Source organism: Bactrocera oleae, chromosome 6 (genome assembly GCF_042242935.1).
Source record: "Bactrocera oleae isolate idBacOlea1 chromosome 6, idBacOlea1, whole genome shotgun sequence".
Lineage (NCBI taxonomy): Eukaryota > Metazoa > Arthropoda > Insecta > Diptera > Tephritidae > Bactrocera > Bactrocera oleae.
In genome coordinates, this window is record NC_091540.1 from 52363167 (window position 1) to 52377158 (window position 13992).

Here is a 13992-nt window from a genome sequence, read left to right on the forward strand (position 1 = left end):
TTTCTAGTACAAATAAATAGGTAATCGTAACGCGCTCTAAAGTAGTTTAAAACTGGCGAACAATATTTAAGTGAGATAATTTTTCGCACTTTTAAATAACTTTACTACTTAAAACTTTCGATTTTGAAATTAATCGAAAGGTAATGAGTTCGTAACCAAATAAAAAGCAACAACAATGTTTATAAGTGGCTACTCTGTCAATCGCCGAAAATAGTGGAAACTCCGTTATTGCACGAAGTTGACATCGAACTCAACACTTTGCCTCTCAGTGGAGGTAATGTCTATTTTGTTATGATCATCTGTATTAACTGCAATAAGCGGTGTTCTAACTTTTTCCCTTTCATTACATACTTGTATAATATTTGCCACTAAATTATAAAGAATGATGCAACATTTGAGGTTATTATCGGGAAAATATTAAAAATATAAACGCTACTTGCAAGATATTGTTGTTGTGGATATGTTAATTAAAAAAATTGCACAACAAAATATTTGTTATTTTCTAAAATTATATTTATTTATGTATATATATCTGTATACTTATATATTATATTATATATGCACTGTTAATGAAAGTAATGAGAAATTAATTACGTGCGGTTGAATTAGGAGAGATAACTGAAAATGAACACGTCGGCTGACTGTTTAATTTGTAAATCCCCACAACACGTGATTTCATTAAAATCTATGCAGTTATTATAATTTTGTATTATCTTTTAATATTACCATATATGTAGGCATTAAATCAAGTTGATTGCGAAGTTTTCTCAAGTATTGCAGATATTGCTGATAATATATTTATTAAGCAAACAATTGCATCATACTAATACAGTTTTTTTTGAAAATTCTAAGTATTGTACTAATATTACAGTTACACTGAGGAATTACAACAAATATTATACATATTTCCAGATTATAAGTAAGCTATGTGAACTTTCATGATAATTACTTAATAACAAAAACAAAATTAAGCATACAGCGCTTGAACTTCGAACTTATCAATTGACAGAGTGATTATTTATATAATAATTTATTTAAAATTATCTCGATTTAGAGTAATTTATCTATCAGCTACAGTCTGTTCCATTAACTGCAGGCAGTAATTTAAAAAAAAGTGAATTGTAGCAACTATAAATACTTTTAACTAAATGTAGTTTGTGACTTACTTACTTCGTCTATTACTCACGTTATCGAGGTCGCATAAAAGACGCTTGACAACGTAGCTGAGCACCCTACATTCATCAAACGCGTCATTACTGGTGACGAGATGTGGGTTTGTTAATACGATGTGTAAACTGTTCAAAAACCTAGATAATAACGCTCCAAAAATGGATCGAAAGCAAAAAACACAAAATTCGCTAAAGTCACTGAAGGCCGTACATTAACCGCTTGTTAGGGCTAAGGAGCTTATTTTAAAGGTGATAATAAAGATTTGTATTAAATGCCTGAAAATGTAGTGATTTTTTTTTCAATCCGGGTAATTTTTTATCATAGTGTGTTTCTATGAAATACTGAGAGGTGGTGCGGGATGACTGCCGTTTTAAACAACATTTCAAATGCACTATTTAACAGGCTCCTTCGGAATGTTGTACTGGTTTGATAAATTCCCTGAGATTATATTTTATATATTTGATGCACGATCTAGGAAGGCGAGAAACACCATTTGAAGGTCTTTTTTTCAGTTCCCTGTTGGCTGGTCCGATGGCCGAGTTGTTTTGCGGCGTAAAAATTGTTATGTGATTTTCGATAACTTAAGTGATTAAAACCAACCGATAGCATGGGTAATATGATACTTGATGTATTCATTTGTTTATTTATTTATTTTTTATTTAGATAATATCTACTTACATTAATAAACTGTCTTGAGGATTATCTGATATATTTAAATAAACGATTATGTCTGTAAAACTTAGAGCTCTGGGTTTTATTGAGAAATTAGCTTCGTATATGGTGCTAACCTTGGTAATACGAAAGCCTATTGGCGAAAGTGCCAAATCTATTTTTCCTAGTAAGAAATATATCGAAAATGAACGAAAGTAAAGAGGTTAGTTATTTTATTAGATGCATTATATTAATTTTATTATTAATAGGTTTGTATAAAGATCAATTTTGTAAAGAATTTAAATTACAGTTCTTAGGTTTCTTTCTGTTTGAATTTTGAAAGAAGACTTTTTTTTAGGGAATAAAAAAATTAATAAATTCCTGTAAACAGTTCCTTGGTTGCTCTGAGAAAATAAAAAAAACACTTTTTCACAACTGAAGAAAAGCGCTTATTTATGTTCATCAGATGTCTCATGTAACTTCTACCATGGCTGAAAAGTAGCTTACATGGACTTACTCTTATTACATCAGCACACGACGAAGATGGTTGTGTGGCAGCTGTGCCTCTTTTGCAACACCAACGTTGGACTTTCTTAGCGTGCCACTTTACCGCCACTTAACTTTTGCCAAAGTTTCTGGGTACGGACATGACGGCAAGTGTGGTTTTCTTAAGTCAAATCTTGGTTGCGTCTTGTCGAAGCCGCAACACACACCAACTATACTAGTCTATTCCCAGCGTTTGGCTGGAAATTTTCCATGCACACTTCAAAAGGTGTTTAATTGCAACACCAAATGGCTTCCGCAATGTTGCAGTCGCATTGAGTGGCAAGTTTAGCAAAGAGAAACCTTTATTTTTGCATTTCTGCAATCGAAAAGGTGCGTAGCTCAAATCTCGACATGGACCGAGTGTGAGGTTATGGCGAATTTATTGAATGAGAAGTTTCTTCATGCCGTTGATATTGTGGGGCGTCAGCATACAGCATAAACAGCAAATAAAGCTTGCGCGCTTAAAAATATGCAATGAAATAGCGAAAGTCACTTGAAATGCTTCATTTTCATTTGCCGCAAATGTCGGCTAGGGATTGAAATGATTTTTAAGCCAATTTGTGGCAACACGGATAATTTCACTTTAATTAAAATAAACGAAACGATATGAAATCGCATTGAACTGCTTTCATGGTGCTTTGTGGGTATTAAGAGTCAGTGATTTACATATATATGTGGCTTTTAAAAACAGTACGCTAAAATAGTAGGAGTATGGAGCGTTGGCGCTTAGGGATAAAACAACAAATAAGTAAACATATTGGAGTTGTCATATTTGTCAACAAACCTGTAAAAGTACACACACATACTCATATGCGCTTATAAATGTCATATGAGTTATAATTGCTCACAATATTTCAGCTTTGCGACTTTCATAGCTCGACACATACATACTCGTATGTGCATATGCAGTTATTTCGTATATGATCTTTTGGTACGGAAATTAATCCCAGTTCGGTTAGTTAAAGTCTTGGGGCAACGTTTAACGAACGAATTGTAATTTCCCCGGCGTTAAATGATACATACAGATAACTTCAAAGTGGCAAACGACTTGAGTGGCGCGTATGAGCTGACCAGTACCGGTGCGGCGATGCCGAAGTGTTGCTTGGTTAACCGAGTGCGTTGCGAAGTAGTGTGGGTGTATAATTGGCTAAGCATAAACAGCTTATGTTACCTTTTGACTTCATGTTGCTTGCTGAGAGATATTTTTTATCTTTCTTTTTATGATTTGTGATAAAGTGTTTGCTAGATGTTTCTTTAAACAAAATTGAGTGGTAATTTTTATACAATTTGTGGGGTCAACGCTGTCATATTTGATGTAATCCCAAATATGGGCAATATTTGTAGAAAATATTTAATATAACCCTAAATGTAGGCAATAGTTTTTTGAAGAAAGCTAGTGCTGACAATAAATGAACCTAAGATTGTCATGGTCTAAACATTTTCTGTCCAAAGGATGGAAAATACTTCAATCTGCACCAGACATCGCTAAAAGTTTGTGGAAAAACTGACACTCAGAACTTTATTTTATAAGACTGTACTAGTATTATACATAGAATAGCAGTAACGCTACTGATATCGAGATCATCAGACTAATTACATTTTAATCCGTTAGATTAGGATGGTAAGAGGGTTGATAGATAGATAGAGGTTTGCCAGAATCTAAACGTTGGATACTCTATAGCGTATATATGTATAACGTTTATATATCTACACGCTAACTAATCCCTCAGTTTTTGAGATAATTCAACTCCTTGTATTGAAAACTATTTTATTTGACAAGATATCTTAACGAAATTTGGCATATATATTATTCAACATTACCAATCAAAATCCAGACAAAGATTTTTTCATACACTTTTATGCTATAAAAAATTCACCTGTGAGGGGTTTTATAGCTTCAGTGCAGCTGATGTTAACGCTTTTCTTGTTTTTCTGTAGGAATGATTATATAACATTTTTAATAGATTATTTTATGTTTGATAACTGTAATAATCTTTGATAAGATTACGAGGTTCTCACTTGATCAGCTGTGAACCGTTTCGATGTAATGTCAAAAAGTAAGTATCGACGCAGTGTTTCGAACACATTTGAGGCTGCTCGCCGATGGTATAAATACCGAGTCTACCTCAGTCTAGCAAAAGATGTCTAGAAGGGTCCGACTAGCCTTCCTACAGCATTTTTAATAAGTAGTTCTTGCCTTCAACTGTCGCTGGCCCAGCTTTCGTTCTGCTGTAACTATGTAATTTTTGCATTTTTCCAACGCACCGCTGCCGAGAAAAGGTGGATGTGTAAAGTAAAGTGCTACAAGGATTATTAAGCAGATTGCTTCTTGACGCTTTGCGAAGTTCGAGCAAAGAAAAAAGTAAGGAAAAGTAGATTCCTGAAATATATGCAAGTTTAGTGAGAACTAGTGAATCTAGTGTGGGTCCTTTCGTCGTGAGATGATTAAATTATGGTTTCAGTTTCCGCTTGATATATATGTATGAGTATATACTGACTATACCTGTATATGTATATATACTTAATCAATATACACTAACTACTATTTTTGATAACACCACTTTTGGTTGGCCTCTACTGTACTACTATTGCAAGCTGTTATCTACGATTACTTCATAATTTCTTTCTTTCTTATATTGTTTTTCTCTCCACTCTATCATTCGATAGCAATGAACTTGACCGCGTCATATCTGAACGTCTGCCGTCTCATAGGAACACGGAACCTCAATGCTTGTTTTTGTTGTTATTGCTTTAGTTACAATTGCAATTGCAGTCGCGATTCGCTGGCAAAGCTCGCCAATTTTTTGTTTAGTTTCTCTAGCTATCTACAAGCGCTAATTGGAAAATAAGCTTAACTAGAGGAAAAAAATAGCTCAAGCTCTTGTTGCTATTATTGTAGAATGTCGTAATTGCAACATGTGCGCCCATAAATACTAACCGAAACAAACGTACGCACATACATATATGTATATGTACATACAAATATGCTTGAAAGCAAGTGCATCTGTTTTGCCAACCGCACAAAGTGAGCGGAGAGTGCAGTGGTGATATACAAGCTCTTGCCGCAGTCAAGCGATCGTTTGATAGTCGGTCGGGTGGGGAAAGCTTGCGGTAGACAGCAGTATGCGTCGTTTCAAATGTCAACAAAAGCTTAGCTATGAAGTAATACGAATACATACACACAAGTATGAGATAACGTATGTGTGTAAGTTGCTCTCTAACGCTGTATTACTAAACGATCGCTACAACTCTCCCTTACACTTACTCTGCTGCAGTTCTCAATTGGTGTGTGCTTTTTTTTTGTGGTTTCCAATGTAAATAAACAAATATTAAGTCATAAAATACACGAGTACTAACACAAGCATTAGAATGAGTCTCAATTACATTTCTATATAAAGCACACACACCCACACTAAACGGCAGGTGTCTATAGATATATTCTTTATTGCATACTCAATTGCAGCTCTTAATAAAAAAATTTTTTTCATTATAGTTGTTGAGCCTATGTGAAGTAGATTGACAAGCAGCTATTTATAGATGAGAGTCCATTAAATAGCATCAGTTTCTTTAAGAGCGCTTATGCAAATTATGAATTTGGATCAATAACAAAGTTTCTCTAAACAGTGTGGCCTAAATGCGTTACATTTAGTAATAATTAGCAATTTGAAAGCTTCTCTTCCTTCAACTTATGCGGCTTCTTGGGGGTTTGAATTATTATGCCTGCTCCAAAGGGCTTTTCGATTTTTAAATACAAAAATTCAAATCGAGCACGGTGCGAGATACGGATATCGTTTTGAAATTTTTTGCACTCGTCCTTTTTCCCCAAGAAGCTGCTCATTTGTCGGATCAATATAGCATATAGCTGTCATACAAACCGACCGATCAAAATCAAGATCTTGTATGGAAACCTTTTTCATTTGACAAGTTACCTTTCCGAAATTCGGCACAGTTTTCTTTCCAAAGCAACGGTAATAACTTCGAATACACTGTTTAACTCGGACGACTATAGCATGTGGTGGTATAGTATATGACTGCCATTCAAATAATATATACAAGTATTTGTGAAGTTTACTATAGCTTCGGTGCAGATGAAATTAACTTTTCATATTTTTCAAACAAAAACCAGTCGCTTAACCTCAACTCAAATACTTAAAACGTTCTTGATGGTTACAAGCTTTAACAAGACGAGGGCGTCGTAATACATTGCGAACTAAACTGTCAAGTTTCTGTACCAGTAATATGCTTTACGTTTGCTTCGAAGGTGGTGACTTTCACTGGTCGCCCATATCTTCAGATTAAACTTAACGTAATATCGTTTTGTGGGGTTATTTTTTAATTCATTACATCTTTACGGTAAGTTAAACGAAGCAAATCCGTACCCTGAACAGGGTATATTAAGTTTGCCATGAAGTTTGTAACACCTAGAAGGAAACGTCGGAAACCCTATAAAATATATACCTAAATGATCAGAATGATGAGCTGAGTTGATTTAGCTATGTCTGCTGTCTGTATATATACAAACTAGTCGCTCAGTTTTTAAGCTATCGACCTGAAATTTTGTACCTGTCCTATTCTCACAAAGAAGCTGCTCATTTGTCGGAACGGCCGATATGGGACCATTATAGCATATAGCTGCCATACAAACTGAACAATCGGAATGAAGTGCTTGTATGGGAAACTCTTTCATTTAACGAGGTAACTTCACGACATTTGGCACGGAACATTATTTAAGACAATAATCTAATCGCCGAAAAAATTGAACAGATCGGATGACTATAGCATATAGCTGCCATATTAACTGAACGATCGGAGTAAAGTGCTTGCATGAACATTTTTTTTATTTGACGAGGTATTTTCACGAAATTAGGCACGAGTTATTGCTTAATGCAACAAATTTTTCTCCGCGGAAATTGGACATCAGATCACTATATCATATAGCTGCCATACAAATTGAACGTTCGAAATCAAGTTCTTGTAAGGGTCCTTTGTATTTGTGAAGAGTATTATTGTTTCGGTGCAGCCGAAGTTACGTTTTTTCTTGACTTTTATTCTTTATATATTTCATACCCTACATTTTACAACTTTATTGTCCACTTCATTAAATAAATATAAGATAATTAATATATATTAATATAAAAATTAAGTGTCTCATCACTCACTAGCAATATAAATTATATGTGTTAGTCAATTGGCAACTAAAAAGCAATTAGTCGCACTAGACATATCATTAAAAATACACTAATGCCTGCTATATTTAATGTTTAATTAAATCTGCATGACTCATTATGGCAAGCAAATAGAGCCAATTATTAATAAACTCATAAAATATTTAGAATTCATTTATATTTGATCCTTTTCCTTATTCCGCCGACATCGACCAATTTTTGCTTATAGTTATACATATGTTATATACAAGTATGTAGGTATATAATACCATCGTGATAGGTGCTGGCAGAATCGATACTGGCGAAAGAAGGGGATTTTCGCGTTTACATAATAGTTCCGATTGTTGTCAAAACGAAAGCATGGCTTTAGAAAAACTGACATAAGTTATGGTTAACGTTTGAAGAAAAATTTATAAGACCGCAGACATTAGTCGAGGGTTAATACTTTTACTCACCTAAGGATTTATTGTGAATTTTCGAATACGAGAACCCGAAATTTCCCAATTATTCTTACAAAAAATGGCTTTACGGTGAGATGAAAACTACCATACTGAAACTGCTGAAATTTGATTTATAATGAATTTTTCCATATAATATTAATAATAATAAATATTAATTTGGATTTTATTCGAGCAAGAATTTGATAAGCGTGATCAAGTAACATACCATATCGACGGATACAATCATACAGTATGAAATAATATGAAGCCCTTAGAAGCCAGCCAGAAATCGATATTACTGCGGATATCACGATGTTTAATTAATTTTGGTTGGAAGTACTTTCATGATATTTGAATAAGATGAAAGTTGAATCACCACGCACCTTTGGAGAATCTAGCGAGGTGGTTGGGATTGATATTAACCGCCCTAATACATTTGTGGCAAGCTCAAAACGCTTCGTCGATCTTTGATTTTGTACTTTAAGGAGTTTTTGGCTAACACAATGGGTAAATATTTGTCTATGTGTGATCCATCAATTTTGGATCAATCTTGCGACTTAACCTAATCTAACCTAACCTTAAACATCATCGATTACCCAGATAGGTACAACAGTAGCACCTGCTCTGTTAGTCGGAAATCTTAACTTTTAGAAATTTTTGTAACAAAAAAATAATTTAATTTTCCCAACTTGGAATATTTATCTAATCTTAAGAGAAAATTCCAAGATACTATATGGTGAAATATAAATAATACAAAATCAAAGAAATGCTGTTAATAGTACTCTCTTTCAGACAAAATATTACTAAAACTCATAAATATAATCAATAAGAGTCCTAAAACGGCCTAATTTTGACAATTTGTTCTATGAGTATAGAAAAGGGAATTTCTCTCTTTCCAGCTTAAGGTGGCTATTGGCTCAATCTTCGGAATACCTTTTTCAAGAGAGCCCCAACAGGCGACGGTAATGCCCGAACATCGTGCTGCTTGAAACAGTATAAAAAGTAAGTAAAACTAGTTTAAAGTTTTACGTGCTGAAGTTGATTGACACTATTGCGGATTGGACAACAAAATCATATTTTGTTCACTACTTCTTCTTCTACCAATTGCATAATGTTTTAGTATCCTACTTTTGGCCAAAAAATCCTAGATCGACTTAACCCTTTAAAAACCCTAGAGTGTTTCTTTAAATATTTAATGTTTCAAAATAACATTGTTTCGGTCTTGAAAAATGTTTTTACTCTTTTTCCAATATTCCAAGCACTTTCCTGCTGGGTCTCTATGCCATATGCATTCTACATCTGAGCAAAGCTTTGCTTTTAATAGAAAACACCGAATATTACTGCACACTTGTAAGCACACAGGTACGAATGCATGTGTGGTCCGCCAGAAGAGTCTGTATTCAAGGTTGTCATATTGCAATCATAGTTTGTAGACAGCGAGTGAGAGAGTGAGTGAGAGAGTGAGTGAGTGATAATAGTAATTACGGCTTTTGACGTACCTCTTTTTCTAATTGGTAATTGTAATTGTTTTTTTATTTTCTAATTACTGAAATTACTCAAAGCGAAAGCGCATACATGTACTTGTTAGTAATACTATATTAGAGACTAGAACTATACTCAGATTACAAATTATTGTACTAAAACGCACTCTCTGCTCAGAACTAAGTCACTCTTAATTGAACGTACTAGCACAAATAGGAAGCTGGTTGTAGAGCTTTCGCCATCGATGTTTACTTGCATATAATTAAATATATAGTACTCTTATTATTATTTAATCGACTGTCTTGCAATTATTTAATTTTATTTCGAAGCTTTCTGACTTCTATTGCATAATGCATTTGATTTTAATTGATTTTTGGTGTAATTTGTTTTTAAATTACTTTCAGTTTTTGCAACAATACAAAATATTCGATACTGTAAATTATTATACAATGTAATTGTGGTAGGTACTTAAATGGAATAATGCCGACATTATACTAATAGTTCATAGTCATTGATTGTGACTTTAACTTTATAATAAAACATACCATATAATGAAATAAAAAATTACTAAAGATTGAAAAATTGAGCTTAACGCCACCTTGAAACGGTTGTTGGATGCTTTTCAGATGTTTTTGTACTGTCGCTACAAGTTTCACGAAACAATCAAAACACTAAAATGATCAGTACTACGACGAGACGAAATGGTTCCTGAATGTCTAGCCGTCTTTGGGTCTGTCCGTACGATAGCGATAACTTGACTAAAGCAATAGTATAAAATCGTCCTGAAGTTAACACGTTTTCATGGTTTGCTTTTTATGGGTAAGGGAGACGCATTTTCAACAAAAATAAGGGAGAGAAAGAACGACGTCAGTGCAAAGATCTTGAGATGCTGGAGTTCGGCCCAAAAATTTGATCAGAAATTAATTGTGGAGGGAACACTTCTCGAAATGGGGAAATGGCGAAAACACTACTGCAACGGCTGAAAAAGAACCCGCGCCAACAATATACCGTGACACATTGTCGTCCCGCCACAGCTTTAAAGCGGCTTGAGAACAATAAAGTCCCAGGCGCCGATGGATTACCTGCTGAGCTGTTTAAAGGCGGCAGCGAGGAGCATTTTCTAGTTGCTAAGCATGATTTTTGTCGATTTCAAAGCCGCCTTCGACAGCACTAATAGAAGCTGTCTAATCGACACATGTGTAAATTTGGTATCCCTAATACGGTTATGCAGACCAACCATTGGATCCGCCAAAATCGGGAAGAACCTCTCCGAGCCGTTTGTTACCAGATGAGGTGTTAGACAGGTAATTCCCTTTCGTGAGTCTTCTTCAATATAATACTAGAAAAGGATTCCTTACGTCTTGGCAACAAGGTCACTGTTGGCTGCTGTAAATTTGAAAAAGTCAAGGGCTTTGTATATTTCGCAACCAACATAAATGCCACAAGCAATCTAAGCCAGAAGATCAAGTGCAGAATAACTCTTGCTAATTTGGGATCGGTATGAGAAAGCACTTGGAGCATTTGAGAGAGCTCTCCTCCTCAAGGTCCTTAGAGCCTTGCAAACCTCAAAGGCATTTTTTGTTTTCAAAGTTTTATCCCGATATATTTAATAGTGCTTGATTTGTATACTGGAAAGTGAAAAAATCAGATAGTCAGAGTATTTGGGAAGTAGGCGTGGTTTTATCCGGTTTTGCCTATTTTCGCTCGGTGGCATAGAAATGTCATTATAATGTTATTATCCAAATTTGGTTGGAATTGGGCGAGTAGGTCCGGAGATATGTGCTTTCACCTAAAGGTGAAACGAGAGAAAAACGCGTTTAAAGTTTTAAGTGACTATATAGCTGACTTTTCAAAGCTGTATCTCCGAAACTATGACTAGTATCAACTTGAGAATTTAGGACAAATAATAATAATTATCTAGAGACGTTACAGAATTAAATTAGAAAATTATTTAATTTTTTTTTGAAGCCGTGAAAGCCAATTTTTAGGTTTTCTATTATTGGCGTTTTGTGGTCCCACACCCAATAAAGATGGTGGTAAAAGACAAGAAGGCATACAAAAAATTAGAGTACTTTTCATATTTTTTAAAGAGTAAATAAAAATATCGATAATAAACAAGTTCCACAAATAAATTATTAAATTGACGGCAGGCAATCTATCAGTCAGCGAAAATACTAACAAAAACAAATAAAATAAATATATATGTATATACTTGTGAGTAGGTAAATAAAAATAAGCTGCTTCATGTTACATTTTAATTTATTTAAAAAAACAAACGAACTGGAATTATTGACACAGGTGAGTGTAATAAGATATACCTTTAAAATTAGCTGAATTCAATAAAAAAGAGATAAAATTTTGATTTTGTATATATTTTGGTAAATTGTTTTTCGAAAGCTCTGATAACACTAAACAATTACTAACTAAAAACCAAAATTACCAAGTGATAAGAAAAAACGTTGCAGTAACTAGTGGGAGACTGGGCGATATACCATAAACGTATTTAATGAAATAAAAATTGAAAGTTCGGATATAAGGCGATATTTCAAGATTAGCGGGAAATACAACAAATATGTGAATCACAGTAATGCAAAGCACAGCAAATTGAGAAGGTGCCGCTGTCACTGCACAACTGGTTGATATCCTCGTAAGCGTGGACGACATGTCTCCGGGTGTTCTTGGCGTGCATATGCTCCGAGGATCTAACATCGATGTGGACTACTATTTTGTAGTAGCAAAGATACGCACCCGCCTCTATACAGCAAAGTACGCCAACAATTACAAGGAAGGTTCGACTTCGAGAAGCTACGAACACAACCGAAAGCCAAACGGTTTTCAACTCGACATGCACTTCTTCTCTGTGAGAGCACTCATTAGCAACTCGGTACAAAAGAACTGTGCATTTCAAGCTGCTTACATACAGCTGCAAGCAAAACTATTGGTTTTCGGAAAGTTCGAATAAATTGATATTATAGGACCTAACTGTACTTAGTATTTTGCATATGCCTCGAAGCTGTCTTTTTCAAAACGATACTCTTTGATGGTCTCACTGGACCGATTTATCAGAAATTTGTAGAAAAACAGTCAAAAAGTGGTACAAAATCAATTTTTTTTGCTCAGGCAGTCGCCATTTTGTGAAAAAAATTGTTTCCAACATTTGCGTAGAATCAGACATTGCGACATTATTCTAGATAAATAATTTCTGGTTTCTTTTTTATAGATTGCTATGAGGATTGAAATCACTTTATTAGCTAGTTTTTGAAATTTTTAGCTTTTTTTATTTTTTGAGTGTCTCCTGTATTCTCGTAATGTTAATAAATGACTAAAAAAAATTTAGAGTAAAAATATGAATTGCCTTTTTTTTGCGATACTTAAAATAATGTTGTGTACATAAAATGATTTGCTGGAGGTATCTGCAGATGGCTTTGAAAGAATTTTCAGTTGCCGGAAGAATTCTATATTTTGTAGTATTTTATCTGCCTACAAAGAAGCTAATTATTATAAACATATATATCACCATATTGACAATGCCTTACATTCTTAGGCTTAAAAACTTCATAAATCACCCTGCCGCCTCCTTTGAGATAACGCACATTTTCCGGAACTTAGAACAAAGAAATGAATTCTGTGGAACTTTATCACCAAAATACTTGGAAAGAGAAAATCTTGCAACTAAGCGCAAACCAGCGTGCATTATAGTTCGACATGTGTCTCGAAAGTACGCAAGAATTTCACGGCATACAATTTCAGTGTTTTAAAAATTAAATTTTTTTTTTTTAATTGCAGTGCAGTCGATTTTGCCTAATTCTCTTACGCGAATAATGCCATCTTCTTCCTTTTCATATTTTAATCGTTTGACACTTTTGGTCGCGCTTTCCGCTAGCCAGTCGCTGCTTGTGTGCAGGAGCTTGTGTTCTCGCATTTCGCACTTTTCACTTTCTTTAGCGCATTTACGATGTAAACACACACATACATGCGTACATAGCTGGCCATAATCTTTTTTAGCAAAACAGAAGCGTCCCTCTGCGTCGCGCGTTTGCTAATTAAATTGCAATTAACGTAATTAAGTTTAGTAAAAATCGCCAACACAGCAAAGAAAAGGTTTTATAAAGCGCATGCAATGAAATATTAATGCCAATACATACATACATATATTGCTTTATGCATGTTTACAGACACAAACACACACACACACACACACATTGTGAGGAGCGCTGCTGCGACCCTTTGCGGCGCACCCTTCACCACCTGCCGGCCTAAATGCTGAATTGGCAATTGCGCTCATTGCAATCAGCGAATTACCGCTGCGCACTGTTTTGCCATTTTGAGATTTTTCCACACCCCCCGCGCTGCCTGCAACCGCATATCAGTCTGTACCGCTACCGATTATTAGCTCATTGGCTGTTAATTGTGTTGGTATTTCTTAAATAGCGCCTATTTGCGCTTAATAACACTCACTGACACATATGCATACGCATATACATATATACAAATACACATACATATCATTATACGTACATACTTATATATACATGTTT

General features: G+C 34.6%; 1 protein-coding gene across 1 annotated transcript in view; it reads right to left on the minus strand.

Annotated features, from left to right (window-relative positions):
* Clk (circadian locomoter output cycles kaput protein Clock) overlaps positions 1-13992 on the minus strand; it is a 34530-nt gene that overhangs the window by 19651 nt on the left and 887 nt on the right. The gene's annotated exons all lie outside the window — the stretch shown is intronic.